The following is a 27,242-nucleotide window of genomic DNA, read 5'->3' as shown; positions in this document are numbered from 1 at the left end:
CTGACTTACAAGAGAGTATTACTACTACAGCACATCTGCCTCTTAAAAATGTGTTCACTCACAGGATGTAAGAGCTCCTGGCAAGACTGACATTTACAGTCCATACAGACCATTCACTTTCAGTTGAGGAGACATTTAAAAATCGATTTGTTGGGGGTTTCAGAAGTTATATGTTGCCTAGACAGATTTCTTTCCCCTGAAGACAAATCAAATTTTACACAATTCGATGTATTCCATGGCTACCATTTCTGATTCTGACTGTTTGGTTTAATTCCAGCTTTATTTAATTCCTTCACTTAATGCTTCCCAATTGAACTTGTGTCTCTAGGTCAAAAAACCAAGCCTCCGAGTGCTATTCCAATAATTTAACAACCTGCAAATAACATTTATGATAGAACCAATCATTGAGTTATATTTAAGAACAGAATTTTTACCGTTCAGACATTTTGATTTATGTAGAAATAGGTATCACAAGTATCTCTGGGGTTGTATCTGAAAAGTTTAGAAAATCATGAGAGGCATAGATAAGCTAAACAGGCAGAACCTTTTCCCTGGGATGGGAATGTCAAAGACTAAAAGATATAACTTGAAAGTAAGAAGGGAAAGTTTAAAGGAATTGTGCGGGGCAAGTTCTGTTTGTGACATGGAGAGTGGTAGGTGCGTGGATCATGCTGCTAGGGTTGGTGGTGGAGAACATGTAACAGTGACATTTAAGACTGGTACAGTGGCATAGTGCTGTGGTAGAGTTGCTGCCTTACTGCTCCAGAGACCTGGGTTTGATCCGGTCTGTGCAGAGTTTGTACGTTCTCCCTATGACCGCGTGGGTTTTCTCTGGGTGCTCCCGTTTCATCCCACACTTTAAAGACGTACAGGTTTGTAGGTTAATTGACTTGTGTAAAATTGTAAATTGTCGCTAGTGTGTTTTGGATAGTGATAGTGTACAGGGTGATCGCTTGCACAGACATTGTGGGCTGAAGGACCTGTTCCTGTGCTGTACTGTTCTGTGTTCCAAGTAGAATCTCCTCAATTGATATGCAACTGCATAATCAGATCGCAAACATTATTTGCAACATATCCTGGAAGTATTACGTTGCAGACTTTCCAGTGTAAATGAAATCAGGTTCAAAGATTCAGGCTCACCCACTTAGAGAAGTCTCAGTTCTGTTCAAACACCACAACAGCAAAAGCAAAGTATGCTGATTGCACCTTGACTCTCACATCTCAGATGTTCCACAAAACCTCAATGCATCAAGATAAAAGAAATCTGATTAACTTTCCATCCTCTTCCTCTCACAACGGTACCTCAGCAGCATGTTACAGAGCACGTACTGCAACAGCACTGCACACAGACTTTACACTAAATGTTACACAGCATGTTACATGGGTACCTCACCAGCACAGTACATGGCATCCCAACAAATGGCAGGAGCTGGAGATGAAAGTCGTCGCCCAGCTGGTGCGCTGGTCAGGCTTGCTCAGAGTGCTTTCCTTTCAAGGTAGAGTGCTGGTCATAAACCAGCTGGTGGCCTCCGTGTTATGGTACTGGATGGCCACTCTTGTCCCACCCTCTACCTTTGCTACCACGATACAGCAGTGGTTAGTGAGTTTTTTCTGGGGTGCCAAGAAGCATTGGGTTTCTGCAGCGGTCCTGAATCTCCAGTTAGGGGTGGGTGGCCAGTCCTTGGTATGCGTGCGTACCCAGGTGGCAGCTCTCCGTCTCAGGACCCTGCGGAGGTATGCATACGCCGAGCATCCTCCTAGATGGTACGCTCTGGCCTCGCATATTTTCCGCCTGGGCCGTTGCCTAGAGGGGAGTTTGCGGCTCCCGGTGGCGGGCATTAATTGACCCGCCACACGGGATCTGCCCAGCTTCAACCGTGATGTCTTAAGACTTAGGAATCTGGTCACCTTCAGCCTGCGCGCTGCTCCTCAGCGGGAGGGGGGTGTTGTAACTGCGAGGGTGGCTGGCTGGTCCTAACCCTGTCACGGTGGGTGTCGAGGAGAGGTGTGCTCTCTGAACGATTCCGACTGAGCTTATTTGGAATTGCTCATTGGGCCCAGGCCACGGAATCTTTCCCTGGGCCTGGTCAAGATGACCATTCATGTGTCCAGGCAGCGGGTAGTCGATGGTCACACCAGAGTCAGCTGCCTGCCCCTCTTCTGGGCCTATGTCCATGCTCACGTGTCCCTGGAGGGGGAACACGCAATGTCCACAGGGACTCTGGAGGCCTTCCATGAATGCTGGTCGCCGCGGGGGGGTCAAGCATATTGTAGACAAAGATGGCTCTATTGTGTCATAATGACCGCCTGCTTTAATGTGACTATTGAATGTCTTTGTGCCTTCTGGTACACTATAAAATGCAAATACTGAATAAGGACCTTGTTAAGAAGGGGATAAAAAGTGTCCCATCAGCACAGTACACAACACGGTACACTGCATGGTACACAGCACGGTACACTGCATTTCTGTTGTAGGTGTGATGCAATTGCAGTTGGCTCCATCAATTGGAAGATGCCCATATTTCCAAGACAAATACGAGCATTTACTCTGTTGGCCAGAACCCAAACTTATAAATTTAAAATAATCCAATTACAATGATTTCTGTGCACTCATAACACTTCAGAAATTCAAAAGAAATAAAACAGATATGACAATAATAAAAATGTTTTTTAATATATATAAATATATATTCCACATACACTATATATATATATATATATAGTGTATGTGGAATATATATTTATATTGTATATATATATATTGTACACGTGAAATGTTATCTAGGAAAGGGATCACGAGTTGTGGTTTAACATCACATAGGAAAAGAGAAAAGTGTCATCTGGGTTTGATTCCAGTAATTTTGTGTCATCATTGAGTGATAGTCATAGAGTCACAGTGTGGAAACAGGCCCTTCGGCCCACCTGCCTGCGCTTGGTCCATATCCCTCCTAACCTGTCCTATCCATGTACCTGTGTAACTGTTTCTTAAATATTGGGATAGTCCCAGCCTCAACTACATTCCTCTGGCAGCTTGTTCCATACACCCACCACCTTTTGTGTGAAATAGTTACCCCTCAGATTCCTATTACATTTTTTCCACTTCACCTTGAACCAATGTCCTCTGCTCCTCGATTCCCTACTCTGGGCAAGAGATTCTGTGCATCTACCCAATTTATTCCTCCCATTATCTTATACACTTCTAAAAGATCACCCTTCATTCTCCTGTGCACTAAGGAATAGAGACCCAGCCTACTCAACCTCTCCCTATAGCTTAGACCCTCTTGTCCTGGCAACATCCTTGTAACGAGGGATAACGAGGGATAAAATTGGTCCATTAGAGAGTCAGAGTGGCCAACTATCTGCAGAGCCAAAAGAGATGGGGGAGATATTGAACAGTTTCTTTTCTTCGGTATTCACCAAGGAGAAGGATATTGAATTATGTGAGGTAAGGGAAACAAGTAGAGTAGCTATGGAAACTATGAGGATCAAAGAAGAGGAAGTACTGACACTTTTGAGAAATATAAAAGTGGATAAGTCTCCAGGTCCGGACAGGATATTCCCTAGGACATTGAGGGAAGTTAGTGTAGAAATAGCAGGGGCTATGGCAGAAATATTTCAAATGTCATTAGAAACGGGAATAGTGCCGGAGGATTGGCGTACTGCGCATGTTGTTCCATTGTTTAAAAAGGGGTCTAAGAGTAAACCTAGCAATTATAGACCTATTAGTTTGACGTCAGTGGTGGGCAAATTAATGGAAAGAATACTTAGAGATAATATATATAAGCATCTGGATAAACAGGGTCTGATTAGGAACAGTCAACATGGATTTGTGCCTGGAAGGTCATGTTTAACTAATCTTCTTGAATTTTTTGAAGATGTTACTCGGGAAATTGATGAGGGTAAAGCAGTGGATGTTGTGTATATGGACTTCAGTAAGGCCTTTGACAAGGTTCCTCATGGAAGGTTGGTTAAGAAGGTTCAATGGTTGGGTATTAATGGTGGAGTAGCAAGATGGATTCAACAGTGGCTGAATGGGAGATGCCAGAGAGTAATGGTGGATGGTTGTTTGTCAGGTTGGAGGCCAGTGACGAGTGGGGTGCCACAGGGATCTGTGTTGGGTCCACTGTTGTTTGTCATGTACATCAATGATCTGGACGATGGTGTGGTAAATTGGATTAGTAAGTATGCAGATGATACTAAGATAGGTGGGGTTGCGGGTAATGAAGAAGAGTTTCAAAGTCTACAGAGAGATTTATGCCAGTTGGAAGAGTGGGCTGAAAGATGGCAGATGGAGTTTAATGCTGATAAGTGTGAGGTGCTACATCTTGGCAGGACAAATCAAAATAGGACGTACATGGTAAATGGTAGGGAATTGAAGAATGTAGGTGAACAGAGGGATCTGGGAATAACTGTGCACAGTTCCATGAAAGTGGAATCTCATGTAGATAGGGTGGTAAAGAAAGCTTTTGGTGTGCTGGCCTTTATAAATCAGAGCATTGAGTATAGAAGTTGGGATGTAATGTTAAAATTGTACAAGGCATTGGTGAGGCCAATTCTGGAGTATGGTGTACAATTTTGGTCGCCTAATTATAGGAAGGATGTCAACAAAATAGAGAGAGTACAGAGGAGATTTACTAGAATGTTGCCTGGGTTTCAGCAACTAAGTTACAGAGAAAGGTTGAACAAGTTAGAACTTTATCCTTTGGAGCGCAGAAGGTTAAGGGGGGACTTGATAGAGGTTTTTAAAATGATGAGAGGGATAGACAGAGTTGACGTGGAAAAGCTTTTCCCACTGAGAGTAGGGAAGATTCAAACAAGGGGACATGACTTGAGAATTAAGGGACTGAAGTTTAGGGGTAACATGAGGGGGAACTTCTTTACTCAGAGAGTGGTAGCTGTGTGGAATGAGCTTCCAGTGAAGGTGGTGGAGGCAGGTTCGTTTTTATCATTTAAAAATAAATTGGATAGTTATATGGATGGGAAAGGAATGGAGGGTTATGGTCTGAGCGCAGGTATATGGGACTAGGGGAGATTATGTGTTCGGCACGGACTAGAGGGGTCGAGATGGCCTGTTTCCGTGCTGTAATTGTTATATGGTTATATTATATGGTTAAATCCTCTGCAAGGTTAAATTAAGTAGCCTGTAATCACTCAGCTTATCCCTTCCTAACCAGTGTTAGCTGTCCAAAGTTATCTCATTTTGTTTAATTATCATTGATTAACCTCATCATGGTTTTATTTATTTTTTAATATTTTTCAATTTTGCATTATTCAAATCTTTATTTAAAGTTTCTCTGATAATTGAAGATAGTCACAAGCAAATGAGGGATGTTTGATAGTGGTCAGATGGCCATCAGTGTGCTTGTGTTCAGGACCTGGAGATCCATCACTTGAAGTTTATGGCAGGCAAAGCAGGCTGGCCCAGAGATCAAGGAGATCACGGAAGTACAAAAAGCAAGTGTGGCTGTTGTCAAGTTGAACATAGCAAGTACATGCAGTAGGTATGGTTGAATGTGATCCGGGCTTTTGTTTGGGAGATCATTAAGGTTTACAAATAGCATGCTACTTCTGATGGTTAGCTTACACATGGCCCTTTATTATAACTTCAGGATTCTCATCGGAGCGAAGGAAATAGGCAACGTTTCGGGTCGAGACCCTTCTTCAGGGTCTCGACCCGAAACATTGCCTATATCCTTTGCTCCATAGATGCTGTCTCACCCGCTGGGTTTCTCCAGCATTTTTGTCTACCTTCGTTGCCACTTTCGATATGTACTTGTACCTCGAGGTTTCACTGTTCTACAACCTTCTCCGGGGCTCTGCTATTTACTGTCTAAGTCCTGTTATGGTTTACCTTACCCAAATACTACCACACACATGTCGGAGTTAAATTCCATCCACCACTACTTGGCCCACTTCCCCAGTTCATCTACATACTGTTGTAATCTCAGATAACCTTCTTCACAGCCCACTATATCACCGATTTTGGCATCATTCACACACTCACAAATCATGCCATCTCTATCCTCATCCATATTGTAAATATAGATACACACATCAAATGGCCCAGCACCAATTCTTGCAGCACACCTCTGGTTACGGGTCTTTTGTCTAGAAATCAACCTTCCACTATCACCTCTGACACCTTCCACCGTCAATTTTGCATCAAATTGGCTACTTTATTCAACCATTCTATGTGATCTAACATTCTGGACCAGCTATCATCCCAGGATCTATCTCTGCCAAATTTCCAACATTTTTATTCTCTTGCTTCCCTCAATGTCTTGGTATCAGCCCCAAGGATTTATCCAACTTAAAATGCTTTAAGACAGCCAGCACCTCCTCTTTTTTAAAGTGACAGCAAGACATCTCTATTCATATTCTTCAATTCCTTAGTTTCCATGACCTCCATTTTATAAATTCTGAAACATTCCTTTTAACCATCACCCTGCTCCACATATAGATTACCACATTAGTCCGCAAAGAGACCTGTTCTATCTCTAGTTACCCTCTTAAAGATATACTTAAAGAATTTTTTAAGATTTTCTACCTTACCTGAGAGCTTTATTTTGTGTGATGAAGTAAAATGAGACTCTGCAATGCTGAATGTTCAGTGCCAGAGAGATTGGATGGCAATAATAACGGATCACCGTACATTTTATAAGGTATCTACATTAGAGTTGACATGCTCCGACCTTTCCCGATGTGCCTTGTGTATTATGTGTCAAGTAAGTAGAGCAACTTCCATCCATTCCGTGTACTTCAACACTGATTAAAGCACTTGTTATTGCAAAGTTTCAATGAAGGAGCAAGGTATCTTGGACTTCCTGATCCACTCATTTAACTGTAGCTGCAGTTGTTTGCAGCTGTTGCCGAATTCACACATTATCAGCCAATGCTAATACGCCTCAAAAGTATTTTTCCACAGCAAAATGATACCAAAAATATATTCATGACCTCCGTTGCGTTTGATATCTCTCACCCATTCTTCTAACTATCGGAGGTGGAATCCATCGCACCAAGATAACAATTGTGGCAGTACAATTGCAATGAAATTATGGCTTCAAAAAAGACAAAAGTGCAGGTTCCACAGTAACTGTCACCAAGTCAAAGATCAGTCAGTGATTGAGCAACAACAAAGCCAAGATTGGTTACAGGACAGGCCAGGTTCAAAGCAGGCCCCTCTGATGGGCAGATTGTGCATTTCAGTTCTGATATACTGTACTCCTATCTGATTAATAGTGTTGCATACACAGAAGCTGGTGTACTATTAATCCCAATGTCAGCTCCTTGGAGCAGGCAGCAGGATTAATTCAGCCCTCAGTGCAGCTTTTAGTGGAGCGCCACTGATTTCATGCAACATTGTCACCAGCACCATCTACACAATGAACGCATTTACCTGTGTGACACAGCCCTTACGTGAGGCACAGAAAACACGCTTTTAATATAATTAAAGCAGATATTTATGATTCAGACTGATAAATAAGATTATATAAATAAACATAGAAACATAGAAAAATAGGTGCAAGATTAGGTCATTCAGCCCTTTGAGCCAGCACTGCCATTCAATATGATCATGGCTGATCATCTAAAATCAGTACCCCGTTCCTGCTTTTTCCCCATATCCCTTGATTCCTTTAGCCCTAATTCGTGGAATGTGGAATTTGTATATTTTCAAATAAAATTGAAATTTCCATTGCATACTTGGTACAAATTATCAAGTGAAAAATATAACCAAATATCAGCAAAATATTTCACTTTATAATGAGAACATGAATTTTAATAGATTTTTAATAGTAAATGACACAACATTTTAAGCATGAGCTGATGAAATGCATATTTTTTTTAATATTATTCATTGCACTTCATTAATTCATCAATGATCAATTACATTTTTCTGATAATTTGCCTTTCAAAAATGTGCACTTACATTTCCCAATTAACCCATGTCCTTTAAACTAACATTATGATTCCTCTCTGATGTACTCATTAACCAGGGGCAATATCAAAAGTGAACAGTCCATGATTATTTATCCTGTTCCCTTCCAACAAAGGAGATGTACAATCTTCTGGCAAACGACCTTTGAAAGAAGGTACACAAAAATGCTGAAGAAGGGTTTCGGCCCGAAACGCTCCATAGATGCTGCTGCACCCGCTGAGTTTCTCCAGCATTTTTGTGTACCTTCGATTTTCCAGCATTTGCAGTTCCACCTTAAACACATAGATCTTTGAAAGACGCTGGCCTGAGCTTTTGTTACTTCATCTTTGATTCCCCTTCAGCATTCCAGAGTGCACATTATTCAGACTCTGAGCAGAGATAGAGTTCCAGCAACTCTATCCATAACAGTCCCTTCAACATTCCGAGCAAGTGTGAGGTGTTGCCTTTGGAAGAATGAATGCAATGGGAAAATATACAAAGACAACGAAACGATACACGCGCAGGTTGGAGTTACCCCATGCCTGTATTGATTTGTGGCACTTTATTAATCCAACACTTCAATCCAAAGTGACTCTTCCATCTCCAAACGGTCTGAGGAGTCATCAACCATTCTGCTACTGAATCCTCGACTTTCTGGTCCACAGACCATAATCAGTGAGAATAGGTGACAATATGTTGGTTAAGAAGGTTCGATTGAAGGTTAGTTAAGAAGGTTCAATTGTTGGGTATTAATGGTGGAGTAGCAAGATGGATTCAACAGTGGCTGAATGGGAGATGTCAGAGAGTAATGGTGGATGGTTGTTTGTCAGGTTGGAGGCCAGTGACTAGTGGGGTGCCACAGGGATCTGTGTTGGGTCCACTGTTGTTTGTCATGTACATCAATGATCTGGATGATGGTGTGGTAAATTGGATTAGTAAGTATGCAGATGATACTAAGATAGGTGGGGTTGTGGATAATGAAGTAGATTTTCAAAGTCTACAGAGAGATTTATGCCAGTTGGAAGAGTGGGCTGAAAGATGGCAGATGGAGTTTAATGCTGATAAGTGTGAGGTGCTAGATCTTGGCAGGACAAATCAAAATAGGACGTACATGGTAAATGGTAGGGAATTGAAGAATGCAGGTGAACAGAGGGATCTGGGAATAACTATGCACAGTTCCCTGAAAGTGGAATCTCATGTAGATAGGGTGGTAAAGAAAGCTTTTGGTGTGCTGGCCTTCATAAATCAGAGCATTGAGTATAGAAGTTGGGATGTAATGTTAAAATTGTACAAGGCATTGGTGAGGCCAATTCTGGAGTATGGTGTACAATTTTAATAATAATAATAATAAATTTTATTTATGGGCGCCTTTCAAAAGTCTCAAGGACACCTTACAGAATTTAACAAGAGTAAAAAACATATAATCGGAGTAAAATAAATAATAAAGACATCACCAATACACAAATTAAAGACAGAATTCGATCCAAAGACAAAAAAAATCAAAAACTCAATGTGAAGAGAGAGCAGCGGCAGCTAAACCGCGCCAGCGTCCACTCTCCCTTCCGACAGCCATCTTGGACACAAACTAAAATAATCACTTACACACAAAAATCATCCCCCCACAATGGTTACCACTGTGGGGTAAGGCACAATGTCCAGTCCCCATCCCCAGTTCTCCCAAAGTCAGCCTATTGAGGCCTCCGCTATTGCCTCTACGGAGGCCCGATGTTCCTGGCCGTTCTCGCCGGGTGGTGTTGTCCCGGCGTCGGGAGAGTCCTCTCAGCGGCTGGGCCACCTGGAACGGCTGCTTCCTTAACGGAGACCGCGGCTTCCGAAGCCGACAAGGCCGCGCCGGTTTGGAGCTCCCAGGCTCCCAATGTTGAAGTTGGTGCCGCCCGCTCCGCTCCGCAGACCCGCAGCCCGGAGGTGTTGAACTCGGCGGTCACAGCTCACTGGAGCTCCAGCGCGTCGATCCAGCGCGGCGACCCAGGCAAGGCATCGCCCGCTCCGCTCCGCGATAGCGCTCCAGCGCTGTGCTGCCACCGAAGGTGAGGTGCTGGGCGGTCTCCGCCAGGAAACGGCGCTCCACGCCCGCTGGTAGGCCACGAGGACGGGTCGACGGGGCAGCCTGGAGAAAAAGCTGCCTCACCGACCAGGTAGGGACCTAGAAATATAGTTACCCCCTTCCCCCCACATTAAAAAGTCTATTTCTCCCACAAACAAAACACAGGACTTACTAGAACTACAAAAAAAGTGAATTAAACGGACGGCTGCTGGTTAGCAGCCGTTCCCCAAGATGGCTCCTCCTCCTCGTTTTGGTCGCCTAATTATAGGAAGGATGTCAACAAAATAGAGAGAGTACAGAGGAGATTTACTAGAATGTTGCCTGGGTTTCAGCAACTAAGTTACAGAGAAAGGTTGAAGCGCAGAAGGTTAAGGGTTGACTTGATAGAGGTCTTTAAAATGATGAGAGGGATAGACAGAGTTGACGTGAATAAGCTTTTCCCACTGAGAGTAGGGAAGATTCAAACAAGGGGACATGACTTGAGAATTAAGGGACAGGAGTTTAGGGGTAACATGAGGGGGAACTTCTTTACTCAGAGAGTGGTGGCTGTGTGGAATGAGCTTCCAGTGAAGGTGGTGGAGGCAGGTTCGTTTTTATCATTTAAAAATAAATTGGATAGTTATATGGACGGGAAAGGAATGGAGGGTTATGGTCTGAGCGCAGGTATATGGGACTACGGGAGAATACGTGTTCGGCACGGACTAGAAGGGTCGAGATGGCCTATTTCCGTGCTGTAATTGTTATATGTTTATATGGTTATATGGTTATATATCCACAATAATTCTCAACACCAGTGCCCTGTAAGGATGCCTTCTCACTTCCCTAATGCACTCCCTCTACACTCACGACTGTGCGGCCAAACTCTACTCAAACTCCATCTACAAATTCACAGATGGCAGCACCGTGGTGGGCTGGATCATGAACAATGATGCATCAGAGTACAGGAAGGAGATAGATAGCTTAATAACATGGTGTTAGGATAACAACCTTTCCCTCAATGTCAGCATGACAAAGGAGCTAGATACCAACTTTAGGAACCATAGTGGACTAAATGCTCCAATCACCAAGAATGGTGCCAAAGTGGAAATGATTGAGAGCTTCAAATTCCTTGGCATAAATATTATCAACGATCTGTCATGGACCAACCACTTTGAAGTGACAACTGAGAAGGCACACCTAAAACTACTTCCTCAGGAGACTGGGTAAAGTTGTCACATCTCCAATGACTGCTACAACTTACTGCATACACCATAGAAAGCATACTGTTGGGTTGCTTCACAGCTTGTTTTGGGCTTGTACTCCACCATGCATTATGAAGTCGCTATCTCAATCCTTTGTCATGCTGACATTACAATACAGTTTGGTTTTTAATAGCTCTGTCCAAGACCACAAGAAATTGCAGAAGGTTGTAGATGTAGCCCAGTCTATCATACGGGGCTGATTCATCACCATTTACTTCACCCTGCCTCAGGGAAGCAGCCAATATAATCAAAGATCTTTCCTCCCCCGGTCATTCCTTCTTTTCCCTGCTCCTGTCAGATAAAAGATACAGAAGCATGAAAGCATGCACCACCAGGCTCAGGAACAGCTTATTTCTCTCTGTTATCACACTTTTGAACAGTCCCTCCATTAGCTAGGGTACTGTCCTGATTCTCCAACCTACCTTGTTGCAGACATTGGACTTCTTCTCTGGAACTGTTACGGTACAATGTTGAGAACTATATTCTGCACTCTGTATCTTTCTCTTCGCTCTGCCTACTGTAATCAAATTTGGCTCAATTGTATTTTTGTATAGTATTATCTGGATAGATTGGAATAGCATGCAAACAGAAGCCTTTCATTGTACATCGGTACATGCAACAATAATAAGCCTAAACACTTCTGTGTCTCATGGAAGAGTCCATGTAGACACCATATTATTATAAAGGGGCTGCCCCACTGCGGCGACCTAATTGGCGAGTTTAGGAGAGTTTGAAAAAGTGTCATGTTGAAGATTAGCTTCGACTAGATTCGACTAGCTTTGGAAACTGGAACACCGAATAGTGGAGAGTGAAGACAACCTCCTTCAATCTGCTTCGACCTCCCTTTGACTATGTTGAAGACTATCTATGACAACCTTCGACTACCTTAGATTACTTTCGACTAACCTTGATTACCTACGAATAACATGCCGACCTACTAAACCTATGAGTAAAAAAAAAAATCGAATTTTTCCATGGCGACCTTTTTTTACTCGCGGGCATTTTTCAGCATGTTGAAAAATACGGCGCGACCTAGCTGAGGCTTCGAGTACGCGGGGACTACTTTCGAGCATGAAGGAGAGTTACAAAGACCTCCTAGGACCTTGTGTCGACCATGCTGCGAGTATGAGTCAAGGGCAAACTATTCTAAACTCGCCAATTAGATCACCCCAGTGGGACAGCCCCTTAAGGGTGTGAGGCATGGACTCTCACTCGAGCACTGTCTAAGTCTCGCAATGGCTCAGAAAATGCTCAGAAAAGTTCAAAATGTTAGTTGGAGGGACCACATCACCAACGCCCAGCTCTAAGGGGAGAATCCACCTCTGACCGAGAAGACCAGGTGGGTGAAGGATACTGGTTACTGCCACCGCCATCTAGAGATGCCAGCGAACAAGGTTGTGCTGTGGGAACCCATCCATGGAAGACGTGACCACCAAGACGATGCTGAAGACATTGATGTAAGACACATGTGTAGAGACAAAAGAGGAGCTTGCCAGCTGCATGGTGGACAGAGATGTGATGTGCGTCCGTCACCGTGCCTGTCGGAAACCAGCACCACCGTGTCGCTAATGTTCTCGACGATTTAATTAATAAATAAAATAAAAATAATAATGCTGTGTCAGTTCCTCATGGCTCTCAATCCCCGATTCTTCAAAAAATGAACTATTTCCTCATTAAATACCTCTAATCTTCCAGCTTCTAAAATCCTCCAGGATAGAACATTCCAGATTCACCACTCCACCACCACCACACAATCACCACCACTTCAGCACTCCAGCCCCCCCCCCCCACCCCCACCCCCACCACCCCTCTCAAATACAATACTCGTCTCTCTATTTTTACCCAGCGATAAACCCTTCCACTCACTGCCCTCCAACAAGCATAATACTGATCTTTCTCAGTCTTTCCCTGGCTCTTCATTGAAGTGTGGACCGGTGATCAAATCAATCCGTCTGCTCTGCCATTCTATGGCACTAGTTCTCTCAGCAGATGATACCCCAATTGGCCTGTTGCTGAAATTCCTAGAAGGAATACCAGTGAGTGCAATCAAATGGTACGAGCATGATGTTGGTTCTGGATTTAATGAATTAATGTAATATTTATACCGCTGGATCTTCAAATAGAATCCTCTATTGAGTAATGTAATTCAGAACAACCTTGCCACAAGAGACCAGACCTTGTGTTAATACACTTCAATCATTGGTTTTAAAAATGTTACAGAACCTAATTAATGAATTTATTGCTGCAATGTATTATTAATCATTCACCTATCAATTGTCAATAGGACCAGTTTAAACATCAGCCATTACTTTCTAATTAAACTTCTTGATATCATTGAATAATGGAGCACTAATGATTTGAAAGAACACTGTAATGAAAGAGCAGGGAGAACATCGGCACAATTTGTGACATACTTATTGTGCTCTGTGAACATGCTGCTTTTGAAAATGTGGAGAAATAAAAGTATTCTGAATGGATTGAGAGGTATAAGTGAAGCCCCACAATAGTCTCAGTTAGAAATCATATTTTCTAACCAATGCTTAACCATAAAAGAGTTATTGAGACACACACAATGATCGTACCACTGACTAATCTAGTCAATGCCATTGTTACACAAATCCCAACTTACACCAATTGCCCATTCATGGGTCAGCCCACTCTGTGTCCAGCTGCATGGCTTTAAAATTCTCTTCCAACGTTTCCTCCGAGGTATCTGCACTGACTTGATATTTCAGAATTAGAATCTCTGGTGCCCACACCAGCACTGCCAAGGCCCCCCACCTTCCCTTTTTGTATCTCTTCACTTATCTTTCAGCTACTTACATCAATTTGGTCATTTCTCCAAATATCTCCTAATGTAGCCCACAGCTGATTTTTGTTAATGGTCTCCATAAACCATTAAACTGACCTTCAGCCAGTTTGCCCCGACTCCTAGGAAATGACTAGAAATGATCCCTCCTCGCCCCAAAATTATGTTACTTGTTCACTCTCTCTATGATCGCCCATCTCGAGGAAATAGCTCTTGATTCTCTTAAAAAATATCACCCCACTCACAACCTCTCTTTCCACCCTAAAATCTCCAAAGATGCTTTAGCCTCTCAAACTCATGCAGACCTCAACTGGGGCCTTGTGCAAATTTCTCCAAGTAATGCTTAACGCTGCCACAGTCCTGGTCTCAAGTTCACCAGCAGAATCATGCCTGATTGTGACAATGGCAATTCCTTTATTTTTATCTTCTTCATCCTGGAGGCAGCGTTTGGCATGTTTAATCACCCCGTCCACCTACAATGGCCCGTCCACTATAAAGCAGCTGGATTGGACTATGGTGCCCTGGTCTATCCATGGCCATCCCACTGTAACACACAATCACCTGCAATGACCTGTCTTCCCATCCACATCCACACCTTGGACACTCCCATAGATCTCCTCAGTGTCTTCTCATCTGCTTCCAGCCTCTGAGCAACATTGTCTAAAAGCATGTAGGAAGGAACTGCAGATGCTGGTTTAAACTGAAGATAGACATAAAAATCTGGAGTAACTGAGCGGGTCAGACAGCATCTCTGGAGAGAATGAAGAAGCGTCTGGATAAGGGTCTTGACCCGAAATGCCACCTGTTCATTTTCTCCAGAGAAGTCGTCTGACACACTGAGTTTCTCCAGTTTTTTGTGTCTATCTTCTTCTAAAAGCATGCCTTTGGTTGCCACCTGGATGCTTGGTCCCCCCTCATTGCTTGTCCTTTCCACTGTGGATTGGGAGAAATGTCCTGCAGTTTAACACAGCAAGCCTGAGATCGTCAGTTTCAGTCCCCCTCACAAACTCTGCTCAACCTTCTGCCAGCGACTCTCTGCACCAGCCCACTCACAACATTGGTCTCAAATATGACCCAAACTGAATTTCAGACATCACATTCATGCTCCCTGAGTTTCTACCGGTGTAATATTACTCACTTCTGTCCTCCTTTAACCACTCCGGCGGAAACTCAGAGTTTTATCCTTTTCTGGCAGGTTTGTCGATATCACTGTACAGCCTCCTCAAACCTTAACTTTGCCGATTATTCCCAGATGCGCACCTCGTTCCATTCATCCATCGTCTGTGTGTTTGTGACCTTCATTCGCTCTCGGTTAAGCAATTCATCAATTTAAAAACTCCTATTGTTGCTTTCAAATCCCACTCCTGCCCTACCACCAATCACTCCCCACGCATACAAAACCTTAGCAATGTTAGCCTTTCAGGTATCCCATGTGTTTAGCCACTGACTACTTTGTCTTCACTTGGCAAGGGTTTAAACTCTGGAATCTCCCCTTTGCCTCTTTACACTGCTGTTTAAAACTACATGGTTGATTAAACCCTTGGTCATTCCACCAGAATCCCTCCTTGGGCCTCAGTGTCAAACTTTTTTTTTCATCCATTAATTTATTTTTTTAAGTTTCAGCCCATTATATAAAAAGATATAGATGTTAGGCATTGGTGAGGCCAATTCTGGAGTATGGTGTCAATTTTGGTCGCCTAATTATACAACAAAATAGAGAGAGTACAGAGGAGATTTACTAGAATGTTGCCTGGGTTTCAGCAACTAAGTTACAGAGAAAGGTTGAATAAGTTAGGTCTTTATTATTTGGAGCGCAGAAGGTTAAGGGGGACTTGATAGAGGTCCAAGAGGACATGACTTGAGAATTAAGGGACAGACGTTTAGGGGTAACATGAGGGGGAACTTCTTTACTCAGAGAGTGGTAGCTGTGTGGAATGAGCTTCCAGTGGAAGTGGTGGAGGCAGGTTCGATTTTATCATTTAAAAATAAATTGGATAGGTATATGGACGGGAAAGGAATGGAGGGTTATGGTCTGAGTGCAGGTAGATGGGACTAGGGGAGAATAAGTGTTCGGCACGGACTAGAAGGCCGAGTTGGCCTGTTTCCGTGCTGTAATTGTTATATGGTTATATGGTTATATGGTTATATGGTTAGGATTGAATTGCATTCTGTCAAACCATCTGGCACATTGATGCAGCCAGCTTTCATACCTCCTTTTCCAGTTACATTTTCCCCGAAGAATGAAGAAGTTATTTCCATTTAGAATACTTTGCAAGAGCAGCATGCATTGAAGTGGGAAGCAGCAGCACTTTCCCATTTTACAGGCGAGCTGGAAGGAACAGCACTTACTCATTTCCATGCTACAAAGTTCTCTTCATCCATCACATTTATCCCTCCATTGATCCTGAAAATGTGCGCCGGTTCCTCCATCAATGTCTCATCCAACCCACCCAGGGAAGAGTGGACAGTTCCTTCAGTCTTTTACTCGCAAAGCATATCCACACTATTTTATATTGCACAGGTGAGCATATACATGAGGATTATTTAAATTAATGATACATACATATCATTTGTACTTGCATACTAGAGGATACAATAAACATATTGCAGAAGCATGTGCCGTGTTTAATCCAATGCTGCATCTTATCACTGTGTAGAAGTTACAGAGGTTGCTGTTAATTGGGCATCCTCAATGCGAGCTCTCCATGCCTTCTCATTTCTCGTACTTTTATACTTTACACTGCTTCAAATTTAACATGGTCCCTGCGCCACCCAACATGTATTCCACAGCCTCACAATTCTCAGTTTCTCCCACTATCTTTCATTTATTAAGCACCAAAATAACACATTCTCAAAAAATTATTTAAAACACTATCACAGTACCCGCTGATCCCCCTGCTGACCACTGACGGTGGCACATACTGTTTTTTTTCCGTTGTGTTCAATTATGTTTAAGTATTTTCACCTCCTCACTTTGGCATTTCCACCATGGGAAAAAGATTGTGACCATCTACTCTATCTAAGCCTCAGAATTACTGTATATGGACTTCAATCAACATTACATGTTTGTTCAGATGAATTCAATTGTTGGCATTAATCACGTGAGGTTGAGAAGAAGCTTCTTCCCAGAGGCCATTAGGACTGTAAACTCCTATCTCACCAGGGACTGAATTTACTGGACCACGCTACTGCTTTTTCTTAAAATTGCTGTTTTTTCCCCCTTTTTCCTTCCGCCCACAATATTTAATATGAAAAAGAATATGTGCTTCTGTTACATTCTGTTTGTAGTTTGTTTGGTTGTTTGTTTGTCTTTTTGCACAAAGTCTGCGAGCATTGCCACTTTTCATTTCACTGCACATCTCGTATGTGTATGTGACGAATAGACTTGACTTGACTTGACTTGACTTGACTTGACTTGACTTGACTTGACTTGACTTGACTTGACTTGAGGTGCAGGCAGCTTTCCTGCTGTGGGTGGGGGGGAGGAGGGGGGGCATTGATCCCACCACTAGTATCTCCAATCGATCAGTATACAAGAAATACTGTACTTCAGCACCATAACAGGCAATATAAGCAAGAGGGATTCACACCTGCTTGGTGCAATGGCTTCCAGCTACAATCTTGTATCGTATGCAAGACCCAAAGTGTAAGCTGTGAATAAAAGAAACAATCTTTTCTCTGCTGCTGATGTGGGCAGATGAATGTAGTCAGGCCATGGATTGTGGAAGGGTTTGGGAGCTGAAGAAAGGCCAGCACTTTGTCATCCAGATCAGTCCGCCAACAACTGCGACACACATTCATGGTGAACAAATTTAGCTTTCGTGTTCAGCTTCTAAAATAAACCCTTTAAACTTTTGCAAAACAATTATCGCCTGCTCCGATTTCTAGACCAATGGTGAATATCTCATCATTTCACACGTAAACGCCTTTTCCTTTCTCCCTGCTTACATTTGATTCACACATGCCCCCTATTACTTGATGCTTTCCATCACACTGAGGAAAGACCAATGCTGGAGAATTGAAATAAACACAGGATAATATATTTTTTTACTAAAACACAAAACAGTCCCTTTTGAAAATCTGAAATAAAAACACAAAGTGCAGGAAATGCTCGGGAAGGAAGACAGTGTGCATCAGTGGTGACGGAAACAATTTCTGGTGAATGTTTCAGGTGAATTAAAGGCCTGTGGCATGATGACGCAGCGGTAGAGTTACTGCATTACAGCACCAGAGACCCGGGTTCGATCCTGACGATGGGTGCTATTTGTACAGTTATTTTACGTTCTTCCCGTGAACTGCGTGGGTTTTCTCTGAGTTCTTTGGTTCCCCTCCCCCCACTCCAATGACATACAGATTTGTAGGTTAATTGGTTTGGTATAAATGTAGTGCGAGTAGGATAGTGTTAGTATGTGGGTATCGCTGGTCGGTGTGGGCCCGGTGGGCCGAATGGCCTGTTTCTGCGCTGTACTCTCTTAGCTAAACTAAACTAAATTAAATGAAAGGTGATTAACAAAGCACGAGGAATGTTTGTCGGGCCCTTCTTTGATTCTCCTGGAAAATTTCATAAATTAAAAAGAATGACCAAAACACACAATGGGCATTTTGTTCCAGTGAATTCCTAACTGTGGAGAATGGTATATCATTCTTTCTACTGAAAAACAGCTTCATGAATGGAAGACATACATTACAACAAAAAAGTATAACTTGAGGAATCCCTGTAACCAGTGATACTCCTTGTGCTTACTTTCCGCAGTGCTAAATATATTGCCTCTCACAAGTGGAAGAGGGATGGTTATTTTACTTCGGAGTCACGTGAGTGACTACGTGAAGACCCTGTCCAGCATGCATATGCGACATAGCGTCTCACGCAGTGCACAGCGACGGACGGGAGTACGAGTTCTCCCGCAACAATTTGAAATCGGACCTTCAGGTAAGCAAATCTTACTCTGAGGACATGGTGTTTTCGAAACCCTGTTCTGCTTTATTTTAGATAGGAACAGAACAGGGTAAACACCAAGGAAGGTCGTTCCCCGTCGGGCTGCTATGGACCAGGAGGATTCCAGCAGTGGGGGGCGACTGGCGACACCTGGACCGCATAACGCTGCGGTCCACAGTCACCGACAGCATTCCGAGCCAAGCCCAGTGCTGCTAGCACAGCTCAAGGGAACGTTGGCAACCAACTGCAGCGGGCTGGAGACAGGCACATGGAAGTCGGACCGGGCCGGTTCACTCAGCAGAGCCCGGCACGGTAGACTACCGCCCGAGAGCGAGAACGTCACCGTTTCAAACCTTATGGAAAGGCTCATGGAGCAAAAGCTCCAGCGAGACTTGCCCCGGGAGCTGGGGCAAGCTCGCCACGGGAGCACAAACGCTCCCGCTCCAGTGCACTAACAGCACTGGCCATCGCATCTCCCTCAACAGAGGGGAGCATTGGCGACCAGGACTTGGCTGGTTAAGAAGAGGGGCCACTGGCTGAAGAAAATCGGGAGTATGCTTGAGGTACAGGACCAGGAAGAGCTGCTGGGTGTGAGAACCGCTACGTGGCAACACCACGAGCGATACGGCCGTTACAGTCTAAACTGGCGGCCAGCTTACTACCTGTCCTTTAAACCTCTCCAAGACAGGTAGTCATTGAGGCGTTGGACTTTATCACGCCTCCCCAAAATTGCATTTGCTCAATGTGCCTGCCATTACTGGGGGTACATTGAGCAGGGTATTTAAACCCAAAAACTTAAAATTGCAAAAAATGTTGATACCCCTAACGTCGGCTATCACTTCACATGCTCATCCCATGGACAGGGTTGACATCCCAAAACACCCTGGCTCTACTGTGCAACACAGTATGTGATTGGCAACCTCTGGAAGGAGGTCATAAGACCTGCCCTCAACCTCAAAAATTCGCAGGACTGTGTAGAACGCCGGCCTCAGAACCACAGATCCTGCTATTTGGCAAAGAATTACCAAATCAAGCCTAAAATCTGGACGAAGAATCCAAGGCATTCGGCCTCATGAGGGCAGGACCTGGAATGAGCAAACCACGCAAAACCCAGACAACAGTACCTCTACGCATCCACCAGTAGGCGTCTACTTCATGGTACTGGTGAAAGCTTGGGGCCCGCATACCATTCCCGCAGTCTTTTGCGACAGGGCCCAGAGCGGGCCCCATGGAAAATGCGCCACCCCCCAACAGCACCACCCCGAAAGACAAGGAACCAGAAACCGAAGAAGTGAACACACCACCAAACAACAGTGGAGGTAGGTGGGTCTGGTTCCTACCATCTCATAAAAGGTGAGGGGATTGTGCTAACAGGGGGGGGGGGAATCTACACCTGTTTTTGGAAGCATGAAGAACTATCACACTTGGTAGTTATATACCAAAAAGTATTCAAGGATAAAAATTGAATTTAAGAAAAACCTGCCACCAGTTCAGCATGCACCCCAAAGGGGTTTACCCTCTTACTAAAAAGAAAACATGAGGGACAAGCTGAACTGGAGAAGTCACATACAAAGGGGTCATAAAGAAGTCTAAATATGAACCTTTGGAATTCCATTAAATTTACTATAACCAAAAAAGATGGTGAATGTTGCACCATCATTGACTTAACCCCATTAAATACTTTCGTCAGGTATACACACTTTAATGGAAAACATTGTAACTGCCAAACAATGGATTTCCTAAGGATACTTTATGGTAGGCATCGACTAAAAAGATGCATACTATTCAGTACCCATTCATAAAGATCATCGGAGATACCTAAAAAATTTACCTGGATGGGGTAACTATGGCAGTACAAATTATAGACTAATGAACTAATATGAGCCAAAACTGTTTTCCAAGATATTTAAACCAGCCCTGACATTATTAAGGAAACATATTATCATGGCATCGATGATATTTAACAATAGTCAAAACCATGGAATTAGCTAATTCAGCAGCATTAGCTACTCAAAACGTATATAACCTGGGCTTTGTCATACATCCAGATAAATCTACGTTGACACCATCCACAACTATGGGCTATCTGGTGTTCAATTAACTCAGTCCACATGTCTATAACGTTGCCAAAAGATAAGTCAGCAGAATTGGCACAAACCTGTAACAAATTAATGGTTAACCATATAACCATATAACCATATAACAATTACAGCATGGAAACAGGCCACCTCGACCCTTCTAATCCGTGCCGAACACGTATTCTCCCCTAGTCCCATATACCTGCGCTCAGACCATAACCCTCCATTCCTTTCCCGTCCATATAACTATCCAATTTATTTTTAAATGATAAAAACGAACCTGCCTCCACCACCTTCACTGGAAGCTCATTCCACACAGACACCACTCTCTGAGTAAAGAAGTTCCCCCTCATGTTACCCCTAAACTTCTGTCCCTTAATTCTCAAGTCATGTCCCCTTGTTTGAATCTTCCCTACTCTCAGTGGGAAAAGCTTATCCACATCAACTCTGTCTATCCCTCTCATCATTTTAAAGACCTCTATCAAGTCCCCCCTTAACCTTTTGCGCTCCAAAGAATAAAGCCCTAACTTGTTCAACCTTTCTCTGTAACTTAGTTGCTGCAACCCAGGCAACATTCTAGTAAATCTCCTCTGTACTCTCTCTATTTTGTTGACATCCTTCCTATAATTAGGCGACCAAAATTGTACACAATACTCCAGAATTGGCCTCACCAATGCCTTGTACAATTTTAACATTACATCCCAACTTCTATACTCAATGCTCTGATTTATGAAGGCCAGCACACCAAAAGCTACATGAGATTCGCCTTTCAGGGAACTGTGCACAGTTATTCCCAGATCCCTCTGTTCACATGCATTCCCTACCATTTACCATGTACATCCTATTTTGATTTGGCCTGACAAGATGTAGCACCTCACACTTATCAGCATTAAACTCCATCTGCCATCTTTCAGCCCATTCTTCCAACTTGCATAAATCTCTCTGTAGACTTTGAAAATCTATTTCATTATCCACAACCCCACCTATCTTAGTATCATCTGATTACTTACTAATCAAATTTACCACATCATCATCCAGATGATTGATGTACATGACAAACAACAGTGGACCCAACACAGATCCCTGTGGCACCCCACTAGTCACTGGCCTCCAACCTGACAAACAACCATCCACCATTACTCTCTGGCATCTCCCATTCAGCCACTGTTGAATCCATCTTGCTACTCCACCATTAATACCCAACAATTGAACCTTCTTAACCAACCTTCTGTGAGGAACCTTGTCAAAGGCCTTACTGAAGTCCATATATACAACATCCACTGCTTTACGCTCATCAATTTCCTGAGTAACCTCTTCAAAAAATTCAAGAAGATTAGTCAAACATGATCTTCCAGGCACAAATCCATGTTGACTGTTCCTAATCAGACCCTGTTTATCCAGATGCTTATATATATTATCTCTAAGTATCCTTTCCATTAATTTGCCCACCACTGACGTCAAACTAACAGGTCTATAATTGCTAGGTTTACTCTTAGACCCCTTTTTAAACAATGGAACAACATGCGCAGTACGCCAATCCTCCGGCACTATTCCCGTTTCTAATGACATTTGAAATATTTCTGTCATAGCCCCTGCTATTTCTACACTAACTTCCCTCAATGTCCTAGGGAATATCCTGTCCGGACCTGGAGACTTATCCACTTTTATATTTCTCAAAAGTGTCAGTACTTCCTCCACTTTGAATCTCATAGTTACCATAGCTACTTGTTTCCCTTACCCCACATAATTCAATATCCTTCTCCTTGGTGAATACCGAAGAAAATAAATTGTTCAATATCTCCCCCATCTCTTTTGGCTCTGCAGATAGCTGTCCACTCTGACTCTCTAATGGACCAATTTTATCCCTCGTTATCCTTTTGCTATTAATATAGCTGTAGAAACCATTTGGATTTACTTTCACCTTACTTGCCAAAGCAACCTCATATCTTCTTTTAGCTTTTCTAATTTCTTTCTTAAGATTCTTTTTACATTCTTTATACTCCTCAAGCCCTCATTTACTCCATGCTGCCTATAATAATTGTAGATCTCTCTCTTTTTCCGAACCAAGTGTCCAATTTCCCTTGAAAACCATGGCTCTTTCCAATTTTTACTATTTCCTTTCAACCGAACAGTTAACAATCAACCAACCATTCGACAATGTGGCAAGAGTAATTGGGAAATTAGTAGCAGCGTTATCAGCTACTTAACTTGGACCTTTGCATTAGAGCAAAGGTGCTAGCATTTTTTAAACAACATACAGGTCACTTTGACTGAATCATGAAATTGCCTATTTCGGACCTATAATGATGGAAAGAGAACATTTGGCATAGATCCAGTCCCATCATTTATCAATAACCCATATCCAGAACAGGTGGTAGATGGACTAATCTAGTCATCACTACTACAGACACTGCACATAAAACCTAGTTGGAAATGTTGGGTGCGTTCTATGGGTTAAAAGCATATTGTTCAAAAGTGCACCATTTTGCATGTTCGTTTACAATTTGACAATATCACAGTGGTGGCCTATACTAACCACATGGGCGGGATAAAATCGATATCATGTGACAATTTGATCAACACAATCTGGCAATGGTGTTTCGACAAACATATTTGGCTACCAGGTAAGCGAAATACTGTGGCAGACATGTTAAACCCCAAAGTATTTGTTGAAATTACAAAGCAATATGGAACACCAGATATCGATTTCTTTGCATCCCGACTGAATCACCACGTACCGATGTATGTCGCTTGGGAACCAGACCTTGAGGCAGCGGCGATGGATACATTCTCGCTGAACCGGGGGGAACTAATCTCTATGTTTTTTCCCCCCTTTTCTGCCTCATCAGTCAGGTACTACGCAAAATACAGATTAACTTTGCTTCGGACTTTTTGGTAGTATGGCCTATGGCCTACACAGCCATGGTTCCCAGTGGTCCTAGACAGGGTCATTGAAACCCATGACCATTCCCAGCGGACCAGATCTACTGATCCACCCTGTATCAGGCGAAAGTCACCCATGCCATAACAGAATAAGCCTACTGGGTTGCAGATTCCAAAAAGACCCTTTGATGGACCTGGGATTGTCAAATAGGACCATGGAGACGATGACAGCATCTCACCGACTTCCACCAAGAAACAATATCTCTCCAGTATGAGAAAATGGGAAACATACTTCTCGAGAACAGAGACAACCTACTAATCAACCACCATATCTATGTACCGGAGTTCCTGGCCAGCGTTCACCACGATGAAGGTCTGAACTATAGCACTATCAAATGTGCTAGAAGTGCACTGTCAGCCTATCTAAGACAGGCACCAAGGGAAACAGGCCATAGGGTCTCGTCCACTGGTGGCCAAATTAATGAGAGGTACCTTCTATTCAAAACCCCCTAGACCTAGATATACCAATATCTGGGATGTCAGCGTTGTCCTGACATACCTAAGGGATGGCCACCAGCCAGATCCCTTACTCTGAAAACAGCTACCCTGTATACGGCCATGCTGATGGCTTAGTCTCAGCATAAGGGTCCAGTCCTTTTACCTACTCAGACTGGACGATATGGTCGTAACATCAGACCAAATAACATTCACCATTCAGGAGCTGGTAAAACAGAGTAGACCAGGAACTTCAGGACTCATTATGGAATTCCGGGCGTACCCACCTGACCACCGTTATGTGTCATGACTCACCTTCTACAATATATCAACACAACCTAAAATTCCCGAGGGAGACAAAATGGGTCAGCCACAAAAAAGCCACTGGGTCAGGGTACCGAGTCAAACCATCTCTAGATGGCTCAAACAGGTATTGGGAGCTGCTGGAGTTGATACCGATATTTACACATCTCACTCCACCAGAGCAGCATCCACGTCGGCGGCTAACAGTATGGCACTGTGACCTAACCTGGTAACAGCGGGGTGGTCCATGGGAACAACTTTCAAACATTCTACAACAAGCCATTAAAACCTGTTTCACTTGCAGAGAGAATTTTAGACGCTGCAAAAATATATAATTTAGCCCGGGGGAGCATTAATTTCTTTGTTATTATTTTCAAATAATACCATTGTTGTTTTACAAACAGATTCAGGTTTGATTACGATAACATACTTCCTCCCTTGGATGACTTTGGCAGCGAGTGAAGTATGGACTGTTACACGGTTTGAAATCACAGAGCTTTAAAATCTTCACGTAGTCACTCACGTGACTCCGAAATAAAATAGTAAGATTAAACGAGAACTTACCAGTTTGAAGTTTGATCTGTATTTTATGAGGAGTTACGATGAGGGATTACGTGCCCTCCGCTCCCACCCTCAATTATAGAGATCAACTGATATCTTAGTTCTCCTTATCTTTACTATGTTTATTTCAATTATTGTGTTTTCTGTGGTTCCACACCGCTGCTTTGAAGTATGTCGTGCATGCGTGCTGGACGGGGTCTTCACGTAATCCCTCATCGTAACTCCACATAAATACAGATCAAACTTCAAACTGGTAAGTTCTCGTTTAATCTTACTATTAAATCCTGGTGTTAGCAGGCTACAATTGAGAGCTTAACCACACCCACGTGCACTGACCATGTCGGGGACCTTCACCCTGCGGTGACTGAGTCGTGGACATGGCCAGTAGGTAGCTGCAGAGCCGTGGGGTTTCAGGGGTTAACAATGTGCAGGGTCAGTGGGGTTTGGTTTGATGGTGTCGGGAACAGGTTGGGGTTTAGGGGTAACAGGGTCCGGTGTTGATGGGGATTAGGGGTAACTGTGTCAGGGGGGGGGGGTTAAGGAGTAACAGTGTCGGGGGGTGGGGTTCAGTGTGACAGTGTCGGAAACAGGTTGGGTTTAGGGATAACAGGGTCCGGTGTTGATGGGGATTAGGGGTAACAGTGTCAGGGGGGATTCAGGAGTAACCGTGTCGGGGACAGGTGGGGTTCAGGAGTAATAGTGTCAGGGGGTGGGGTTCAGGAGTAACCGTGTCGGGGACAGGTGGGGTTCAGGAGTAATAGTGTCAGGGGGTGGGGTTCAGTGTGATAGTGTCGGGGACAGGTGTGGTTCAGGTGTAATAGTTTTATTTCTTGAGAACATTCTCTTCGTGACCTCGGTGAAATTGCTGTTTGCCGACAGAGAACACAAATTATGGAGCGGACACTTCACTTAATTCTACCTCCTCAGCTTTCTGCACTGAATTAGCTTGCCCATCACGTATTTGTCCACCTCGCTCAAAACCCATCCTGTGAACATCTGTCAGGGTTCTGACAGTGCAAAATTACAGCATTGATGAGTGGCATTTGCCGTCACACTAAAGCAAAATTTAAATTGAGATGTTTTCTCGTCAAAGTCAACTTGTTAGAAAACTCAGGCTGCACCATCAGCATCACAAATACAGCAAAGATTCTGTGTGACCCACGATCGCCACCACATGAGGAAATGTGTGGTGAACAGAGGCAGCTGGTACTCTGCAGAAGACAGGCTGGTAGCAGCATTCATGATGCTCAGCTCTGTCTGGTCCTGCCGGATAACTACTGCTGAATCCAGGCAACAATGAGTTGGGATTCAACTGAACTTGGGGCGGGGCGGTGCGGAGGATTGGTGTCCATTGCAAAGAGAAAGGCACAAACCTATCTTTAGATTCACTTTCGCTGACTCTCAAAGCCCTGTCCCACGGTACGAGTTCATTCCAAGAGCTCTCCCGAGTTTGCCCTGATTCGAACTCGGAGATTTACGGTAATGGCCACTCATCGGTACTCGGGGCTCTCGTGGACATTTTTCAACATGTTTTCAAACATGTTGAAACATGTTGAAAAATCTCCACGTGTCTTCCCGTGCTTACCTGCCGTTAGCGAGTCTTCCCTAGTACCTGCCATTAGCGTTACGAGCCGCAAAGAGACGTCCCCGAGCTCCGACGTACCCGCTATGTTCATTCTCCGTGCTTACCATGCGTTTGATTTTTTTTAAACTCGGGAGAGCTCTTGGAATTAACTTGTACCGTGGGACAGGGCTTTCAGTCTGCAGAAGGGCCTCGACCTGAAACGTCGCCCATTCCTTCTCTCCAAGATGCTGCCTGTCCCGCTGAGTTACTCCAGCATTTTGTGTCTATCTTCGGCACATACTGTCAGCCTGTCTCAGTGTCTTCCTTCTTTGCATTTATCCCCACATCAGGTTATACTGGCAAGATGAATCGTATGAGTTGATCATCTCCTA

At 43.6% G+C, this 27,242-nt stretch overlaps 1 long non-coding RNA gene across 1 annotated transcript; it reads right to left on the bottom strand.

The window, feature by feature from the left end:
• Positions 1-11,222: 11,222 nt before the first annotated feature.
• Positions 11,223-26,454, bottom strand: LOC116987778. The gene is made up of 3 exons (XR_004415789.1): positions 26,445-26,454; positions 21,485-21,495; positions 11,223-11,272 (listed from the first exon to the last, which is right to left on the bottom strand). It is a non-coding gene; the product is annotated as an uncharacterized LOC116987778 (long non-coding RNA).
• Positions 26,455-27,242: the final 788 nt, after the last annotated feature.

This window comes from Amblyraja radiata, chromosome 26, assembly GCF_010909765.2.
Source record: "Amblyraja radiata isolate CabotCenter1 chromosome 26, sAmbRad1.1.pri, whole genome shotgun sequence".
In the NCBI taxonomy this organism is placed as follows: Eukaryota; Metazoa; Chordata; class Chondrichthyes; order Rajiformes; family Rajidae; genus Amblyraja; species Amblyraja radiata.
This window is presented reverse-complemented; position numbering and strand designations above follow the sequence as displayed.